Below are 21118 nucleotides of genomic sequence, written 5' to 3' on the forward strand. Positions count from 1 at the left end.
GCTTCTTTTTCACCAATGGAGTATGAAGGCCTCCAGTTGTGAGTGTTTGCCCAAGGGAATTTTATTGTCACAACATGGTGCAGAACGTTGACTACATAATGCACGGCTCAGCCCTCTGCTGCTAGTTGGTTTCACAAGGAAGTCCCAGCAGTTTTCAGAAATGACTCGGTAATTAGGATCTTTGGGGAGACTTTCCTGCCTTTTTCACATATCCCTACCGCCTGTGGCTGGATGGTGACTAGACTTAAACCACAAGCTGTCATTAGGGGCAGACCTGAAACAAATCACAGTAATGATGGCAACCACAAATCTCCGACTAAAATTCCCCAGACAAAGCCCTTTCCTTCTCCTTATCCAGGAAACTTCAGTAAGCAGGCACACTACAGAAGAAGAGCTTATTGAGTGAATATGTTGGAAAAGCTAAAAGCCACTTTGACAGGCCAGATGAGGGAGAAAAGAAATTCGATAGCCACTGAACAAACTAACAAATCTGCTCAGAAAAATCTCAACTCCAAATTTAATTTTCATTTGTTGGTTTATTTCCTTATTAGTTTCTTTTTTCTTCTTTTTAGTAACACATTGGAAGATAATTACAATATAGTCTGTACTTTCAAAGCAAAATAAATGAAGCACTAAAAGAGAGGTTATTTTAGGATATGTCTATTGCAAACTTAACTCCCCCAAACTGACCCAGTCTTTTCAAGATGCTGGATTAGAATATTTTAGCTCCTTCTCATGATACTGTAGCTGACATTAAGCCTAAAACTTGGCTAGGGATAAAATAAGTCCATTCTGTTGTAGGGTGTGTAACTGAGTGTGTACTTCTCAGCTAACCAGAGGTTCCCTTTCATATGTACATGTGTGTATATATATGTGTGTGTGTGTATATGTGTGTGTATAATATATGTGTGTGTATATGTGTGTGTATATATTTGTGTGTATATGTGTGTGTATGTATGTGTGGGTATGTCTGTGTATATATGTATATACACATACACACATATATAGGACCACTGTCTGATGATGTTTCAGTGCCCCTTGAGGGCTTCTAAGAGTAATAAACGCAAACAAGAATTCGGCTTCATACGAAATAATTCACTATACAGGAGCAAAGCCGGATGTGTGACTCAAAGGATCTCTGAAGTCAAGATTAACTGCCAGTCATCAGGAAACCCAAAGTCATTTAAAGTAAGAGGTGCCACAAGCCAGAAGATAGAAGCCATAAACACATACAATATTAATAAAGCAATTACAGTAAGTAGTAGAACATTCTGCTTTGCAAATCTCTTGCCACTTCAAGAAACATCTGTCTCCACCAGTAGAAATTACTGTTAAAAAAGCCAAACCAAACCAAACAAGCTGTGCTTTGTGTTTTAGCTTTGCATTCAGTATCTTGATCACTTAGTCTGCTGCCAAAGCTTCAATACCAATTTCATAGCCTATTCCCTGGGTTGGTTTTTCAACCAATGTAGCCAATTGTGCTTATAGTAGGCAGAGGAGCAATTAGCTAATCCACTGCGTTGTGCAAACTGTCTGAATCCAATCATACATAATATCTCCAGAGGGTGAGTGAGAAATTCAAGTGACCAGATGAATCCTTGTTTAATAGAAACTGGCTTGAGCCTTAGCCAACCCAGTTCTTGAAAGTTGTTGGTTCCTTATTTTTACAAAAGTAAAATTTTATGTTTATTTACACTGCACAGGTAAGTTACTTTGTTACTGATCAATAAAATCCAGACCTGGCTGGGAGAGGGGGGAAATCCTGGAGACAGATGAACACCCACTGTGAAATATTTTATCCTGGAATAGCACCTGGTTTCTTAGAGAATAATTGAGAAGAAAGGAACCATATCCATAAGTAATTATTGAGCTCAAATGGGCTCTTCCATTATAAAAGAAACAACAACAACAAAACCATATGATTTAAGAAAAGAGGGAATAAAGATTTGCTTCAATCCAGAAGAAAAGTAGAAGAAGGTAATGGGGCCAGGTGCAGTGGGTCAGGCCTGTAATCTCAGCACTTTGGGAGGCCTAGGTGGGAGGATTGCTTGAGGCCAGGAGTTGGAGATCAGCCTGGGCAACATAGCAAGACTCTGTCTCTACAAAAAATTTGAAAAATTAGCTGGGCATGGTTGTGGGTGCCTGTAGTCCCAGTTACTTGGAAGGCTGAGAAAGGAGGATCGCTTGAGCCCAAGAGTTCAAGGCTGCAGTGAACTATGATCACACCACTGCATTTCAGCTGGGCAGCAGATTGAGACCCTGTACCTGTGTCTATCAAAAAAGAAAAAAAAGAAGAAGGAGGTAATTGTGGTTTCTTAAATAGAAGTTTATAACAGAAGATACAATTTCAAAGATCTACTCACTTGGAACTGTGAATAATTGGGTTAAAGAACCAACCACTCAAATATTTGTTAGAAATCCTCAGGGGTCTACTTAGATTCCTTTTTCACACTTACCACAAAATTCTGATTTAATTCATCACCAAATGTCACTTCTTGATCTACATCTCCTAAAATAGGCTGCCTCTTTTTATCCATCTTCCCACTAACTTGTTCAGGTCTTCTTCATTTTTACTAATACTATATACAATGGTCTGCTGAATGAACTTCCTACCTCTGGGGTCTTTCTCCTTCGATCTTTTCCCCAGATTGGTACCAGAAAGATCTTTCTAAAATTCAGACCTAATGTGTTATTTCCCATTGAAGTCCCCTCAATGGTCCCTTATCAGCTACTGAACAAAGCTTCAAGCTCTTCAGTTGGCCCGCAAAGCCCATTGTCTAAGTTTATGGCTTCCCGTGTCATAATTCCCCACATAAGGATTCTTTCCTTCTAGACCTCACAGTTTCCAAAATACGCTGCTCTTTGGGGTCTGGCAAAGTATTCTTCTTTGGCAGCCATTCCTTTGCCCTACACTTTTGTCCACCAGGCCAATCACTTCTTATCCTCTTCTGTCCAGCCTATTGGGTAACCTGGGGCAAACTTGGTGGTCACATCTCTGTGTGTGCACCTGCTTTAGAGCACCATTCTCAGTATATAAAAAGCACAGCATAACGAAGTGGAAAGAATGAAGCTTTGGAACCAAACTTTGATGTAAATCTTAGCTTATAACCTTCTTTCTATGGCAAGTTATTATACTCTTTCCCATTTGTTAAATAGGAATGTGAATGCCCAAGTTTTGTGAGATTAGCAATAACATATATGAAACCCTCCAAGCTGAACTTGACTCATAGTCATTGCTCAACATGATAGCCATAGTATAGGATATTATAACTGCTTCTTTAACCTATTGATTACACTTAGGCTATGACCTGCTTGAAAATAGATGCTATCTCTTTTCATTTTTATTTTTTGTTTGTTGTTCATCTTTCTGGCTTAGTACCTGTCAAAGCACCTGACATACAGAAAGTGTACAATTAAAAAAAAGGCTCAAAGGATTAGGAAACAAATAAAGGATACATGAGTGATGAAATCTCTAAATTTTAGAACATTTGGGAATTTGTGCTATAGCAGGACTAGAAATAGTGACATCGAGACTGGCTACAAATCTCAAGCACATTTAAAACATCATCGTGTTTTCTGGTTCTGTAGCTTTCTTGTGCTGACAAATGAGCATAACTGGTAGCTATGTGTTTTCTGAAAGGATATGCTACTAACAACCTGAAATTAAAGCTTCCTGTGTAGCACGGTCCAGCATTACCTTCCCTTTTTTCTCTAGTGTGAAAATTGCATCTCTGATACCTAAATAGTATTGCATGTTCCCATTTGGGTGGAGCATAGAGTGTGAACCAGGAAGGGGAAAGAGACGGAGATGAGGGGTCAAGTAGAGGTGAGACCAAAGAGCACCTTGAACTCCACATTTATAACTTGGACATGACCCCATGGGGGACTTATTAGTGGGTTTAATCAGGAAGATCCGAGAACTGGAGGTCTGCTATAGATACCTTGTATACAGCTTACTAGCATAGGATGATTCTGAAGAAAGAAAATCTAAAGAAGGACATGAGTTAGGAGGCAGCTGAATAATAACCATGGTGACAAGGACATGAACTAAGGCAGTAGCCGGGGCCAGCTGCAGGGGTGTGTGAACTGTGCAGTGACACAGGGCCCTACCTTTAGAGGGCTCTGGTATTTGGTTTAATGCTCTCTTGTCACTGTCTTGAAATTCTTAATAATTTTTTAAAAAGAGGCCCATATTTTCACTTTGCAGTTCGCTCTGTAAATTATGTAACTGGTTCTGGCAGAGATAGTAGGAGAAAAGTCATGACAGATTACAAAGACATGCGTCCTGTTCCTCTTTGCTTTTCCATGTATGTGACTTCCTTGGTGCCCAAGGGCAACTCCCTGCCTCATCTGGGTGGTGTAGGGTGTTAAGGTGAAAGGAGTGGAGATTTAAGAATTTTATTAATTTAAAAGTAGAAAATTAATCTTTAGTCTTTGTGCTTCAATAAAGAAGTTTTGACATCTTATCCAGGCAGTAGAAAGTCAGAATTTATTGAGAGAGAGAAAAGGATAATTTGCAGTGTTTTTTTTTCAATGGTTAAAACATAAATTTTATTCTATACCTAAAGTAAGGGCAATATTACGCAAAGGAAATGAGTAGCCCAAAACCAGTTTCTTCTAGTCGGAGGGATTTTGTGGCAGCCAAACATCAGAGGGGACCTGAATGGGAGAGTGGCCTCCTGGCTCTGAGCTTTCCATCCTGGGCGAAAGCTCATAGGTGGCAGAATGACACAGGAGCAAAGACGACCATGAGAACCTGCATTATCAGCATCTCAGCAGCTGCCGGTGTTTCCAGAAGATGGGTGCCTGCTTATTCCCCATGGCCCACCCCACCCAATCTCCTAAACTGCTGTAGTCATTGTGACTTTGGAGCACAAGAAAGGAAGTCCCATTACCATTCGAGGTTGAATTTCCAGACAGCCTGTTGTCAAATGTGTGCTTGGAGTCAAATTTAAGTTAATTAAAGAAAATAAAGTGTAGTAATTATTGACACCTAAATATGAGATTGCAGAATTATACCTGCTGCATATACATAACAGCTGTTTAGCACTAAAGAAATAGAAAATATTAAGATATAGTCTTTTTCCAAGAAACTTATTTCCTCATGGGTGTAGTTTAAAGTGTTATCAAATTGCAGCATTAGATTCATTCTTTATGTATAAATTTAACAGACCTTTACTTTATTAGGAATTATACAATTACAATATATGCAAACAGTTACATACTGTTAAAACTGGTACTTTTTGCATTTCTTAACTGCCATGATACACGGTTTAGTACTACAGTGCTTTATTATACCTTTCTAGCAAGGTCTTTATTATAACGTTTCCTTTAACCGTTTTGTACTTAAAAATATTTGTTATCATGGAATCATAAAACAAACTAATAACTATAAGCATAAAGGTTTATTTCCATCACCCTTATTGGTATGCTTATATCAGGAAGTGCCAGGATCCTGGAATTGCCAGTGGTGTGTAATATGCAAGAACATCATCTCTTGCTGCAGAACGTATGGACCAATCCCTTTTTTGAATTAACTATATGTGCTTTTTCAAACCTCTGCATACAGAATTATAATAGCGATGGCCCTCTGTCCTGATGTTTCCAGCTACCCACTTGCTTTGAATGGTACATTTCTTACAGACAATTAGAAGAGTGGTCTGACTGGGCTGTTTTTTGATAACTGGTCTATGACTCTTGGATTTGCATGAGGACCTTTTAGCAGTTATTTTCTTTTGCTTATCTGTAACTGCTCCATTGGCCTATAAGCATTTAGATCTGTTTTTAAATTTTTACTTTATTTACCTGATTATTGGAACAGAGTATGTCCACTTTAAACATTATGAATTGCAAAACTCTGTAATGAAGAGAAAAAACTTCATTACAGATTTTTTGGTCTGATTTAGTTTAGCTATTTTCCCTGTAGTCATAAATACTTTCAGTAAGGGTATAGTCCATGCCAGGAATTCCTTTACAAGCTTCATATTTATGTAAATTTTGTATCCTTGTGAATTTTGTAATTTTCCACATTTTCTTATGAGGAAATGTTCAGAGTGATTAAATACCTTTCCTAATGTCACACAGGTAATAAAGGGCAGAGGTAGGATTTGAACCTGGCTCTATTGAATTCTGCACTCTTAATCAGGATATAATAATGCTTTAGTGTAAGTTGTACATATGTTTTATTGTGCTGTCCGGGCTTTTTGTTTAATATTGCAACATAAATAATCCTACCTATCATAAAACATTTTCATAAATATCCTTATTAACTGTGAATCATTTGTTTCGTGGGTTTTTGTGATTTAATTTCTTTATAAAGTCTTTACCCCATTCCCGAAATAGGTCTAGGGTTGCAAGCTTTGAGGTGTTGGTTTCGTATAGTAATCTCAAGTTATGTATTTCTCTGATTTACTGGAAGACCACTAGTTACTATGTTAAACTTTAGCACAGACTTTTCAATGCATGCTAATTTCAGAAACAGGAAAAACACATTTTATGAAGAAAGAAATATAGGAATCACAAATGTTTTAGTCGGTGAGGAATACGCAAGCTGTATTTTTTGTGTTCCTTGGTAATTCCAGCACATGGCACCTACAACAGAAAGGCTAATTTTCAAACTATGTGGTTACAGCTCTAGGTGTCTTAGAATCATTGGGATACTGTGTCCAGAATTGGTGGGTTCTTGGTCTCGCTGACTTCAAGAACGAAGCCGCGGACCCTTGCGGTGAGTGCTACAGTTCTTAAAGACGGTGTGTGTCCAGAGTTTGTTCTTTCTTTCCAGTGGGTTCCTGGTTTCACTGGCTTCAGTAGTGAAGCTGCAGACCTTCACCCTGTTACAGCTCATAAAACCTACATTGTCCCAAAAAAAAAAACAGCAGCAGCAAGATTTATTGCAGACGAAAAGAACAAAACTTCCACAAAAAGAAAACCAAATGCAGCAGGTTGCTGCTGCTGCCTCTAGCAGGCTTTTATTCCCTTATCTGACCCCACCCACATCCTGCTGACTGGTCCAATTTACAGAGAGCTGATTGGTCTATTTTACAGAGAACTGATTGGTCCGTTTTGACAGAGTGCTGATTGGTGCGTTTACAATCCTTGAGCTAGACACAGAGTGCTAGACAGAAAAGTTCTCGAAGTCTCTGCTATGTTAGCTAGATACAGAGTACCAATTGGTGTATTTACAAACCCTGAGCTAGACACAGAGTGCTGATTGGTGCCTTTAGGATCCCTTAGCTAGACATAAAAGTTCCCCAAGTCCCCACCAGACTCAGGAGCCCAGCTGGCCTCACCTAGCGGATCCCGCGCCCGGGCTGCAGGCGGAGCTGCCCGCCAGTCCCAAGCCGCTCCTGCACTCCTCAGCCCTTGGGCGGTCGATAGGACGCGGCCTCACGGAGCAGGGGGCGGCGCCCGTCGGGGAGGCTTGGGCCTCGCGGGAGCCCACGGCGGAGGCGGGTGCTGGGGCATGGCGGGCTGCAGGTCCTGAGCCCTACCACCCGGGGAGGCAGCTGAGGCCAGGTGGGAATTCCAGCGCAGTGCCGGCCGGGTGCTAAGCCTTTCATTGCCCTGGGCCGGCGCGCCGGCCGGCAGCTCTGCGTGCGGGGCCCGCCAAGCCCGCGCCTGCGCCTGCGCCTGCCGGAACTCGCGCGGGCTCGCGAGCGCCGCGCGCAGCTGGGTTCCCGCCCGCGCCTTTCCCTCCATACCTCCCTGCGAGCAGAGGGAGGAGGCTCCGGCCTCGGCCAGACTAGAGAGGGGCTCCCACCGTGCTGTGGCGGCCTGCAGGGCTCCTCAAACACGGCCAGGGTGGGCACGGAGGCCGAGGGGGCGCCGAGAGCGGGGCTGCTAGCACGTTGCCACCTCTCAATACTATAGCCAGTCATTCCTTGATTTTAAAGCTCTCATCTCTTTGGATTTGAAAAGCTGAAAGACTGTGTGCTACCGTCCAGGTATTTCAGTCGCTTACAACTGGGGAGAAGTTGGGGTACAGTGGGTGGAATATCGGGGAGACAGGGCAGTTGAATCCCTTCAACATACTTCACTGCTATGGAGCAAGATATGTGAAAGAAGTGTAGGGATATAACAATAATTAAGACTTTGTTTTTACGTTTTAACTTTTGTCATAGTTTTCAAGTTTTTCAGTTCTTCGTGTATTTCATAGTGAAATATCTCATGTGGAAAGAAACAAGACAGAATATGTCTAAGATTGAAAACATATGAAAAATAGAATGTGACAGGTGTGTGGTTTTTCAAACATTTTGTACGTATGTATTGTGAATGTATCATTAAAGTGGATAGAGTAAGAGGTAAAGAAAAATGAATTCATTTTTAATTTTTAATAATTTAAACATAATGAAAATAATTAGGAAGTATTGTTCCATCAAACGTAGTCTATGGAGAAGTATTTAGTACCTAACAGTTAAATGAAATGGAAATCAGTATTTTTAAGAAAAGCTCCCGAAACATTTTTGAAGGTATGGGTTGCTTATCATAAGTATGTGCATTTTTTAATGTCAGAAAACTTTCCACAGACTTAAATTATCGAGAAGAGGTTTCTTTTTTCAAGGCAGAGTTGCTTAAAATGGATTGGATGATTTCCAAGATTTTCAAAATAAGTTCTGATCTGGCTTGAGACATTTATACATATTTTTCAAAAACAAGACACTTTTGGGAAAATTAAATAAGATTAGAAGATGAGGCTTTCTGAGCAAGAAATGGGTTTTACAAATTAACTATTAAAAAGGCTACTTACTATGAATTCAGTTTAATCCCAATGAAATCCAAAAAGGTATTTTTTCTTTTTTGGTGGAAACGGAAAAGTTAATTCTGAAATTTACATATGAATGAAAAGTACCGATAATAGACAATACTACCCTACAAAAGAACAATGTTGGAGGACTCACACTATCTGACTTTAAGACTATAAAATGATAGTAATCAAAACAATATAGCATGAGTAGGCAAGTAGAGGGTTGGAACAAAATATATGCCATCACTTAATTTCCAACACAAGGTAAACAGTCAACAGTTTTTCAGTCAGTGCAGTTTAATGGGGAAAGAAGTTTTTTTTCGACAAATAGAGGCATAGCAACTACACAAATGTGGAGGAAAAAAATGAACTTTAATTCTTACAGCATATGCAAAACAATTTAGGATAGATTATAGGCTTAAATCTAAAAGCTAGAACTATAGAGCTTCTGAAGGAAAATACAATATTTTTGCAGCTTTTAAGTTTGGGTAGATTGCTCAGAGGGGACACAAAAAGCACTAAATATAAAGGAAACAGTTAAAAATTTGACTGTACCTGAATTAAACTTGCGTTGATCAAAAGACTGTAGAAAATGAAAAGTGGGCCGGGCGCGGTGGCTCACGTAATTGCAGCACTTTGGGAGGCCCAGGGGTTTGGATCACTTGAGGTGAGGAGTTAGAGACCTGCTTAGCCAACACGGTGAAACCCCATCTCTACTAAAAATACAAAAAATTGACCGGGTGTACTGGTGGAAATCTGTAATCCCAGCTACTTGGCAGGCTGAGGTAGGAGAATCACTTGAACCTGGGAGGTGGAGGTTGTAGTGAGCTGAGATTGTGCTGCTGCACTCCAGCTTGGGCAACACAGTGAGACTCCATCTCAGAAAAGAAAAGAAAAAAGAGAAAATGAAAAGTGAAGTCACAGATTGAGAGAGAAAGTATTTGAAATATATCCGACAAATGATTTATCTCTCCTAAAAATGATATAAATAACTCCTGAAAATAAATTTGAAAGAAGAAAAATAGCCCAATTTTTAAATGGGCAAAAGACAGATACTTTTTTTCTAAAGGAAGATCCCTTAATGGCCAAGTTCATGAAAAGAAGCTCAATATCAATTGTTATCAGGGAATTGAAATTTGAAGCCCAAATGAGGTACTCCTACACTCACGTTACAAAGGCTAACATTTTAGAGTAGACAATGACAGTACCCAGCGCTGCTGAGGATGTGAAGAAACTGGAACTCTCATACATATGGTGGAAACTGTAAAACTGTTCAACCACTGTATGGGGTTGAATAGTGTCCCCCAACTTCATGTCTAACTGGAACCTCAGAATGTGACTTTATTTGAAAATAGGATATTTGCAGGTGTAATCTAGTTATAGTGAGGTCATGCTGGTTTAGCATGGGTCCTAACTCAAATGATTGGTGTCCTTTTTAGAGGATGGAAATTGATACACAGAGACACAGAGAAGACATATAGGGAAGAGGCCAAGTGAAGACAGATGAGCTTGAGGCAGAGATTGCAATTATGCTGCCACAAACCAAGGAATGCCAAGGGTTGCTGGCAACCACCACAAGTTGGAAGGGGCAAGGAAGGATTCTTTCCTGGAGTCGTCACAGGGAGTGTGGCTCTGAGAACACCTTGATACTGGACTCTTGGACTCCTGAACTGAGAGAATAAATTTCTCTTGTTCTGATACACCCAGTTTTTGATATTTTGTTATGGAATTCCTAGGAAAGGAATACCATCACTCTGAAAAATGTTGGCAGTGCCTTGTAATATTAAACATCTACAACGTCCCTGTGACCCAGCAATTCCACTTTTTGGTATTCACCTAAATAAATGAAAGCACATATCCACATAAATACATATGTAAGAATGTTTATGGCAGCTTTAGTGACAATAATCAAAACTGGAAACATTTTAAGTGTCTATGAAGAAAATTAATAAAAAAGTATGTTCATATAGTTGAACACTATTCAGCAATAAAAGAATAAGCTGCAAATGCACTCTGCAGTGTGGATGAACATCAAAAATATATTGAGCAAAAGAAGCCAGACACAAAAAACACATGTATACTGTTTGAGTCCATTTACATGAAGGTCAAAGTCAGGTAGAAGTGTTCTCAGGTAATAGAAACCAGTGAGGGCAGGGACTGGCCTGAGAGGTTATGAGGAAACATTCTTACACATTGGAAAAGTTATGTGTCTTGATTGTGGCAGTGTTTTACATTAGTGTATACACATTTGTCAAAACTCACTGGATTATTTCCTTAAGTGAATGCATTTTATTAAATGTAAATTATATCTCGATAAAATTGTTTATAAGAAAACATAAACCTTGGAGCATGTCGTCATATATAATGCTTGCCTCAATCAAAAAGAAAAGAAAAACCCACTTTAAAGATTCAATTAAAGCTTTTATCCCCGTTCCCTTTCTTTTTTCTTTATTTTTTTAGATAGGGTCTCTCTGTCACCCACCCAGGCCGGAGTGCAGTAGCGTGATCATGTTTCTCTGCAGCCTCGACCTCCTGGGCTCAAGTGATCCTCCCTTCTCAGCCTCTGGAGGAGCAGCTGGGACTACAGGTACACCCCACCATGCCGGGCTACTCTTTCCATTTTTTAAAACTGCATTAATTATCTACTTTCTAAACTCATTTTTAATTCTTAACAGGTAAGTGATTATCATGTAACTTATTTTTGTTCTCCAACTTTTCCAGTCTGCACCGAACGTAGTAATCGCCTGTAATTGTCTACTTCTTTTGTATATGTTGGCAAAGGCTTAGATTTCAATTTCCCTAGCTGAGGGGATTCTAATGACTTAGGACACCATTTGCTCTTTTGGCTATTTTGCTTAGGAAGGATAGGTCACTTGCAGGAGCCAATGAAGGGCAAAATAATAACTATCCTTAACTACAGATACACAATTTAAACAGCATTCAAAATGTTCTTTTTGAGGGAAAAAAAAAAAAAAAAGGGAGGAGTACACCCAATTTGGCCTGTCACAGAACAAAGAAAATACCAGCTTCAGGTGGGGAGTACCCCAGTTCCGTTCTGACAGCTTCTTGGCAACTGTTAATATGTATCAAGCTTGACTGGATGGGGAGGAGGGAGGACCGGAGGGGAAACAGCAGAAGAATGGGGGCAGAAGAGGAGAGAGAGGGACGTGGAGGAGCCCAGGGATCCACACTGCTCAGCTGCTTCTGGGTTTACGGTGCAGCGCGAGCGCCATCGTGTGGTTATCTCTGTGACTTCAGTGGAAGAAATGCTTTTTTCCCCGCCACTCCATTTAAAGAATGCAAAAATAAACCAAAATCGTTCATGGGGCCTGAGAAACCTTGAGAAGGATATTACCCTACAGTTGTTTTTTCATCGAAAAGTTGAAGAGGTTTCTGACATCTCAATTAGTAACGCATCTGGAATGTTTGCTCTCCAGGTACCTATTATTCGTTCCTTCACTCATCAAATATTTATTGAACGCTATGTGCCAGACACTGCATAAGCAGGAGAAAGGCAGGCGTGGTGGTCTAGTGGGGCAGACAGACATGTGAACAAATGGTTACAGCAGTCTGATAAATATTCTAATGCAGGAATGAAAGAAACATCTGGGAGCTAAATGAGAACATTTAATATTTGACAAAGATGCTCAGTGCTATAATCTAATTGTTGCATTGAAAACCTGTGTTGATCCTATTACTTGTGTCACTTGTCCATAACCTCTTTAAAATCTGGCTAAAATTAGTAATTGGTTGATTGATTCAAATTATTTATCAAGAGCCAATTATGTGCCAGGTACTACTGCTGTATCACTATTACTTGTATCACTTTTGTCTATAACCTATTTAACAATCTGGCCAAAATTATTGATTCATTGATTCAGATTATTTATTGAGAGCCAATTATGTGGTAGGTACTACTGTTGGTGCCAGGGGATACAGATGAAGATAGGAAAGACAGAAAACATTTCTTCTTTTGTTAAGCTTAACTTCCATGTGTGGAAAGTGAACTATCAAGAAAAAATGTTTTATGTCCATCTGTGATACAAAAGCCATTTTCTTGTTTATTGCCTGTTTATCTATGTCATTATTTCCTGCTTTCCATCTATAGTCTTCATTCCTCAGTTTTTCAAATGTAAACAGTTGTTTCAAACTATTTCAGGTTACACTGAGAGTTTAAACAAGCATAGCTTTCTTAATGGCTTTGGAAAATTTACTTAATTTTGTATTGCTCAGAGCAGCACCAGGGTTTTACTTAGTAGTTAAGCCGTGAAGTGGGAATTTGGGAGGAGATTTCTAATCCTGGTCCTGTTACTGTTTCATTTGTCTGGTTTACCTCCCAATCTCAGCTTTTCCTGGCCACTTCAGGGTCATGCATATAATAAATATTAGGGCCGGGTGTGGTGGCTCATGCCTGTAATCCCAGCACTTTGGGAGGCCAAGGTGGGGCGGATCACGAGGTCAGGAGTTTGAGACCAGCCTGACCAGCCTCATGAAACCCTGTCTCTACTAAAAATACAAAAAAATCAGCCAGGCATGGTGGCGCGTGCCTGTGGTCCCAGCTGCTCAGGAGGCGGAGGCAGGAGAATTGCTTGAACCCAGCAAGCAGGGGTTGCAGTGAGCCAAGATAGTGCCACTGCACTCCAGCCTGGGCAACAGAGTGAGACTCCATCTCAAAAATAAATAAATAAGAACAATCTCGGATAATTTTAGACTCAAAACAGCAGAGAGTAGGAAGCTGGAAGAACACTTGTGTTCATACCCAGCCCCTAGGCCTCAGCGGTTGCAGTATTCAGGGAGAGCGGCAGCCTCCCTCCCTGAAGTCCCACGTGGAGATGGCTCTGCTCCAACACTGAGGTGCCAGAATGGGAAAAAGGAACTCCTCTAATGACATAAAACAAGTGAAAATTTTATATGATCAGATGAGCTCACTAACAAGCTGGAAAAAAAATGTAATCTTTATGAGCAGAGCGTATTTGTTAACAATGACTGGGGAAATGAACCTGCTTTATGGCTATGTTCTCAAGGAGTTGCAACTCTTCACTAAAGTATCCTTGTCTCATCTTGTGTTAGGTTGTTCAGTTCCATTGCTCACACGTGCTCAGCCCACACAGTTGGTGTTTATAATGGAGTCATATACCACTGCTAAAAATATGAGAAAGTTCTCCTTCAATTCTGTTTGTGCCAAATCACTGTGGCCTAGACGTCAAGGAGGAGGGACCTAGGAAGCCCGGAGTTTTCCATTACTTTCCCTACCAAATCAAACCACAACCCAATGCCCATGCCAGTAAGCATATCGGCTTCCGATTCAGCTTCTTCGGAAGATTCTGTTCACTTCAACTAACATTTGCAGGGAGAATTATATTAAACTGAAGCTAATAAGACCATGTGTTACTTCATATAAAATATAATTGTAAATACAATCCTTGGCAACTATTTCTTTTACCTCCAGGTGTCTCGAGCGTTAAGCACCAAACTATCTTTATTTTCTTTATGAATTTAAAGGAAAATGTCTTTATAGTCACAGTACCACTTTGAGAGAAAAGGAAAAAAGTCTTTCTTTAAAACAAACAAATGAACAATGCTTGTGGTCAATAATTGAAATTATTCTCTGCCTAAATTGCTCTGTTTACATGACCTAAAAAAATTAGAACTTACATAAACATGATGACAAAATTAAAATGTTATTTTCTGCCAGGTGCAGTGACTCACGCCTGTAATCCCAGCACTTTGGGAGGCTGAGGTGGGAGGATTGCCTGAGGTCAGGAGTTCAAGACCAGCCTAGCCAACATAGTAAAACCCTGACTCTAATAAAAAACAAAAATTAGCCAGATGTGGTGGTGGGAATCTGTAATCCCAGCTACTGATGCAGGAGAATCGCTTGAACCCAGGAGGTGGAGGTTGCAGTGAGCTGAGATTGTGCCACTGAACTCCAGCCTGGGCAACAGAGTAAGACCCTGTCTACATAAAATAAAATAAAATGTTAATTTATTCTATGTATCTCTGACTCAGACCTTTAAAGACATAAATCTAACCTATTTGTAGATAGAATAGAATGGTTAACATTTCATCAGAATTTTAAACAGATGTTATTGGTCATTATTAAGACAAGTTCTATAAAACGAACTAAATCCTCTTCTAAAATGCATATGTAAATATTCTTCAGATATGAAAAATCATGAAAAAGTGTGTCTTATAGTTTTATTTTTCAAGTTTTTGGACGTAAGATATATGAACTGAGCATTTTTCCATTTGCAAGGGACTTAGTTTTTATCTGAGCATGTCTCTTCAGGGTAGTAACTGTTTCCGGAAAACCATCACCCGTGGAAGCAGTGAAGCATCTTCCCTAAACGGCAGAACAGGATGTACTATGAAAGAATCCCTTCCTTTGTGAGAGCCCACTTTGAGAGACAGGCTGGAGTAACAGGCATGAATTTTTAAAGTAGCAGTTCATAAGCAGCTTCATTAAATTGCACTAACAAGTTTTGAAGTTTTATTACACCAATAACTCTGGTGAACATTCTGATGCAAGATATATAAGCTTTTCTATTAAGATGGTTAATACTTTCATGACCATGTATTTTTAGAGACTGACTTCTCTAAAATTTTCCCAAATCTATTCTTAAACCTAATCCTAACCCTAGCTCTAACCCTAATCTTAACCCTAACCGTAATGTGTCTTAAGCAGAGTCTGGTGAAAGTCGTAAAAAATGTAAACAGTTAAGAGAAAACCTTCAGGAATAAAGTGATATGACAGTCTCCTGTCATCCCTCTGAACCTCCAAGTTCATTTCAATTTAACAGATTTAAGTCTTAAATTGTCTTAAAATTATTTAAAAATCTAGATCTAGTATCTAGGCTACTTTAATGGCTTAGTTGATCAGCTATTACAAAGGAAACACAGTGATTTGGAAACAAGGCAAAGATACAGTGCATTGTCTTTCAGATACTCTTTTCCTGAGGTTGGATTTGAGAATCAAAATATAAACTCCATAGCAATAGGCATTATTTTCTCATCCTTGTGGAGAATTAAAAAGGCTTATGTAATTGAACATAATTTTGAAAACAGTGTGTGCCAGATACTCTTTTAAGCACTTCCCATGCACCCAGTTTTTAAACGCTTACAACAGTGTAACGAGATTGATATTATCATTAACCCCATTTTATAGAAGAGGAAACCGGAGGCTGGGCACGGTGGCTCACGCCTGTAATCCCAGAACTTTGAGAGCCTGAGGCGGGTGGATCACTAGGTCAGGGGTTTGAAACCAGCCTGGCCAATGTAGTGAAACCCGTCTCTACTAAAGATACAAAAAAATTAGCCGGGTGTGGTGGTGGGTGCATGTAATCCCAGCTACTTGGGAGGCTGAGGCAAGGAGAATAGCTTGAACCTGGGAGGCAGAGGTTGCAGTGAGCCGAGATCGCGCCACTGCACTCCAGCCTGGGCAACAGTGTGAGACTCCATCTCAAAAAAAAAAAAAAAAAAACAAAAACAAACAAAAAACTGAGTCACAGAAAAGATAAGTAGCTTTCACAGAGTCACACAGAGAGTAAGTGGTGGAGCAGGACAGTCTTGTTTGGTACTTTTAACCTCAGTGATAACCTAATTGTCTATACAGTCTTCATCTCCCTTCAGCTTCGGCTGTCTGCAGAACGTCTCTTCCTGATTAACCCACCAGATACTCACTCAACTTGTTCCAGATGGAACTGAGAATCTGCTCTCATTCACCTGCTGCCTCCACCCTTAAATTTGACTGCCAACCCCGTCTTTCCAATTCTGATAACAATACTGTCATGCTTGACTTTTCTTTTTTTTCTTTCTTTCTTTTTTTTTTTTTTGAGACTGAATCTTGCTCTGTCACCCAAGCTGGAGTGCAGTGGCGCAATCTCAGCTCACTGCAAGCTCCGCCTCCCAGGTTCACGCTATTCTCATGCCTCAGCCTCCCGAGTAGCTGGGACTACAGGCGCCCGCCATTATGCCCTGCCAATTTTTTTTTTTTTTTTAGTAGAGACGGGGTTTCACTGTGTTAGCCAGGATAGTCATGATCTCCTGACCTCGTGATCTGCCTGCCTCGGCCTCCCAAAGTGCTGGGATTACAGGCGTGAGCCACTGTGCCCAGCTCATGCTTGACTTTTCTTTACCTGTGAGTGCTTGCTATAAACTTGGCTCTGCCTGTTTCCATATTCTAGCAGTTAAACAGCTTGAGCATCTCTCTCCTCTTTCCTTTTCCCACTGTTGTCTCTTAGACACTGCTCCACTGTCTCCCTTCTCCAGTTAATCCTAAACTACATTGGTACCCAACAAAGCTTACAAAAACATGCTGTTGATCTTCCCATGCCCTACTAAGAAAGCTTTAGTAGCTTCCTTTTAAAATGAATAATAAACTCCTAAAGTTTTCACTCTAGGCTATTCATATCATAACCAAAATTTCGTTTCAATCCTTATTGCCATTTCATCCTCTGTCCTTGCCTGTCTTCAGTTTACTTGTTATAATGTTATTTAATTTTTTTGTAGTTATTTCGATTTATCACCTTAATACCAACCCACTGCTTCCAACTCAATATTTAGTATCTTTCCCATGTTCCAGATATCTGGCAATTCCTCTTGTTTGGCAAATTCTTCTTTAATAATCTTTCATATCTTCTCTTTGCTATTCATTTCCTTTGCTATTTTTGAGGTTCATGCATTCTTGCTTAGGCTAGAGTAATACTTTCCCCACTACTCTGTGTTTTCTTTCCTTCATTAACTTTACTCAGCATGATCACTGTCAGGGTAACACTATCGAAACAGACACTTTTACCCTGTACGTTTCGTGTATGAAAATTAAAATGACTTATTATTATACATCAAGCTCTAAACAGGCCACCGTGTTGCACAATGACAGGAGGCTCCATTCAGGTTTTATTCTATTGGAGTCTTCAAACTTCTTAGTTTGCCGTGAACAGCATCTTGCAAACCAGTAGCAGAGATGTTATTAGAGTACAACTGGCCTCTCCTCCCCCATGACTCCCAACACAGACATACACCACCAACCCCAAAAAACAACCATCATGTTCAGGCATGTCGGAGAAGCGTTGAGTTAAACAGGTTCTCCTTACTGAGGGACTTTCAGGCATCTCTAATATGCTAATGTGTATTATGAATCTCCAAATGGGAAATCTATGGAAAAGGTTCTTTTTATCTTGGTCACTTTTAGACATGTCCCTGGATGCCAGAGTTCTACAACCTAGACTTGAGGAAACCCTGCCCTACACATTCTCTGCCCAGCCATTGCCCCAGGTCAATGTCTGATGAGCTTTCTGATGCCAGCTCATTAGAAAGGTCTTCCCTCACCATCTTGGTTGAAGTGGCCATCCCTCCCTGTGCCATCATCCTGTTTTATCTTCCTATAACGCTTATCACAATTTGATATGAAGATTTTTTTTCCATTACATGTTTGTTGCTTTTTTACTCTAGAATGTAAAATCTAAAGGACTTGAGATTCTATGTTGCTCTTTTTTTTTTTTTTTTTTTTTTTTTACTATCTCTCCACCTATGATAGTATCTAATTCACATAATATGTTTTATTTTTATTTATTTACTTATCTGTTTTAAAGAATAGGCTTGCTTGCAGCCACCTCCTCATCTCTCATCCTACCTGAGTGCAGAGCTTATGTTACAAGGGCAAAATCAAAGTCTCCACCTCTCTGAAGTTTACCCAGATGGTCTGACTCATCCTAGCGTAATAGTTCTTATTCTATTGAACTTCTATTAATATATTAGTATCTAAACAGCTCAAGTTATTTTGAATAATTAAAAATGTTTATAAAAATAGAAATGCTACCTTATTTACGCAACTATAATGTATCTGTCTTGTGGCCAGTGATGGTGCCATACTTTGATATTTTTTAGGATCTAGTAGAGAGGGCTTCTCTTAAGGTAGGTAAATAATAGATATTCCCCCTCTACTACCTCTAAGGATGCAGTGTGATGGTTACATGTGGAATCTCCATTCCAATAGGAGGAATAACCCAGACATTGCTTGAAGGAGGTAGATAGCACATTGCATAGCAGGAGAATCTCAGAGACTTGCTTCCGGCTCTCTCATGCACACCATTTCCTGGATTTTACCCATATTTTCTAAGTCTCCCCTGTCAGCTATGTGGATCAGAAACGGGGGGGAAATTCTCCCTTGAGCCTACAGTTTTGAAAAGGAATTAGAAGAGTGATCAGTCATGAACGGAGGAAATACAGACCTTTCAAGGGAGCAAAGGAAAATTTGCCTCTTCTCAGTTTACAGAAAGATATTTCGTACTTACATGGAAACTTTAAAAAATGTATGTACTATGTGTTTAAGGGACATGCTCCCTTGCAAAATGCTTTATTTACATTATTTCAAGATGTTTCTACACATGTTATTTTATATCAACATGAAAATAAGACAGATGGAAAATACGGAAGACATAGTATACTCAGTAGTATCTCTGATGGCCAAGAACTTTAACAACTCAAATAAAATACACATTGTGGATTGTACTTGGTGGAGATGTTATAAATTCTCCCCTTTAAAATCCTCTATTGCTTTAAAAGAAGTAGCTATAATTGGAAGGAGTGGGGGTGAAAAGGTATAATGAAAGAGGAAAAGAGGGGAGTTTAGAATAAAATAATAGAGTATGAATGAAAATGCTTGTGTCATGTATACATTTGTCTTAAATTCAGCACAGACAGCAGAACCTCTCCAGCGCAAGGGCCTTGGGTTGAGATGATACTTCCTGTAGCAAATTGATAGCCATGTGCATTTTAATGTAAGTCACTTAAACATTAATCCATCTTTAAAATCACCACAGACATTCCATTTCTTACTTTTTTTTCGAAATGAGATGTTCTTTGCCGAGACAGGTTGAAGCATTTGGTTTCCACCCAAATGATGTGGATTGAGACCATCTGGAGAATCTACCCTGGCTTTTTTTTTTTTTTAATGGAAAGCCTGGATGTCTTAGTGATTTATAACTTCCATGTATTTTAACACACTATCTAATTTTTTCCCCTGGTAGAATTTTATTTCATTTGGAACATTCTTGTGCTGACATAATATGCTACATATGAAACTTTTCTAATGATAAAATCCAATGTATGTGCTGCATGTCAAGTCACGTAGCTGGAGGGGCGTGATTTGGAGCCGACTTGGCTCCACCTGAGAGCCTGGATCCTCTGGAACGTACTCAGGGTGCTAGCTTCAACCTGTCTCAGACCATTCTGTCTGGGCCTCGCCTGGGACCATAAGATTAAGGCAACCCATTTATCTGCTTGTCAGTAAATTAGCTTTCCCAGAGGAGAGTTCTGCAGGCTCTCGTGCTTTGAGATGCTGTGTGCAAAAAAGGGTTGGATTATCAAGTACATGTGAGGAATTGCAGAACTCCAAATGTCCATTCTGGAATTCACAAGGCATGTAAGCGTAACACAGCTTTGAGAATTCCTGGAGCAGCACAGAATTTGGGTCTGTTCTGTTCCACTGGTTTTACTGACCTCATCTCCTTCATCTCTTTGTCATTGCTCCAGTCAGACTGGCTTTCTTGGGATCCTTAGACACAGAAGGCTGTCTCTTTGGACATGTTCTTTTCTCAGCTTGAAACACTCCCCCTTCCCTTCTGGATAGAGACATAGGTCCCTCTCCCACCTCCTGAAGTCTTTTCTCAAGTGTCATCTTCTCAGGGAGACCTTCCCTGATGACCTTACATAAACTTGCAAATGACCCCCTCCCTGCTCTCCCTGTTGACCCTTGCAGTTTTTTTTTTCTCAAACACAATTATCACCATTGCTGCAAAAATGCTGCATTCACACAGAACCTCAAATCCCATGGCGTGCAACAGTAAACATTTATTTAGCTCCAAGTGTGCAGTGCTTGTCTGATCTGCCCTGTGTCTGTGGCCAACTGTGGGTCTCTAGGCAGCTCCACTGATGTGGGCTAGGTTCATTTCCAGGTCTGTGGCTCCCCTGGCTGCTGGCTAATCTAGGCGGGGCCCAGTGAGGTGGGAGTCTTGGCTCTGTGGCGTGTTGTCTCTCAACCATCAGCAAGCTAGCAAGGTGCCCCATTGGCTAAAGCAGGTGGCATGGCCAAGCACAGAGTCAGAATTCAGGCATGGTGACATGACACAGTCAAGGTGGGGATACAGAAAGAAGCGAACAATTTGGTCAATTTCTACAAACTACAGTTCATATAATAATTTTTACTTTTTAAACAAATTAGTTTGTTTCCCTCTACTAGAATATAAGCTCCATGAGGACAGAAGTTTTATTAACTTTGTTAACCACTGTATCATCTTCCCCTAGAACAGTAGTATCCAGTGTGTACTAAGTATCCAATAAATATTTGTTGAATGAATAAATTAATACATAAAAATA

The 21118-nt window shown here is 40.0% G+C and overlaps 1 long non-coding RNA gene across 1 annotated transcript in view; it reads left to right on the plus strand.

Moving 5' to 3' along the window:
• The first annotated feature begins 7699 nt into the window (after nt 1–7699).
• The window catches only part of LOC135967564 (uncharacterized), a 55494-nt gene continuing 42075 nt past the window's right edge, over nt 7700–21118 (plus strand). Inside the window, exons 1-2 of the long non-coding RNA XR_010581739.2 lie at nt 7700–7943; nt 11204–11330. This is a non-coding gene — a long non-coding RNA (uncharacterized lncRNA). The remainder of the gene's footprint in view (nt 7944–11203; nt 11331–21118) is intronic.

This window comes from Macaca fascicularis, chromosome 15 (genome assembly GCF_037993035.2).
Source record: "Macaca fascicularis isolate 582-1 chromosome 15, T2T-MFA8v1.1".
NCBI classification, from domain to species: domain Eukaryota; kingdom Metazoa; phylum Chordata; class Mammalia; order Primates; family Cercopithecidae; genus Macaca; species Macaca fascicularis.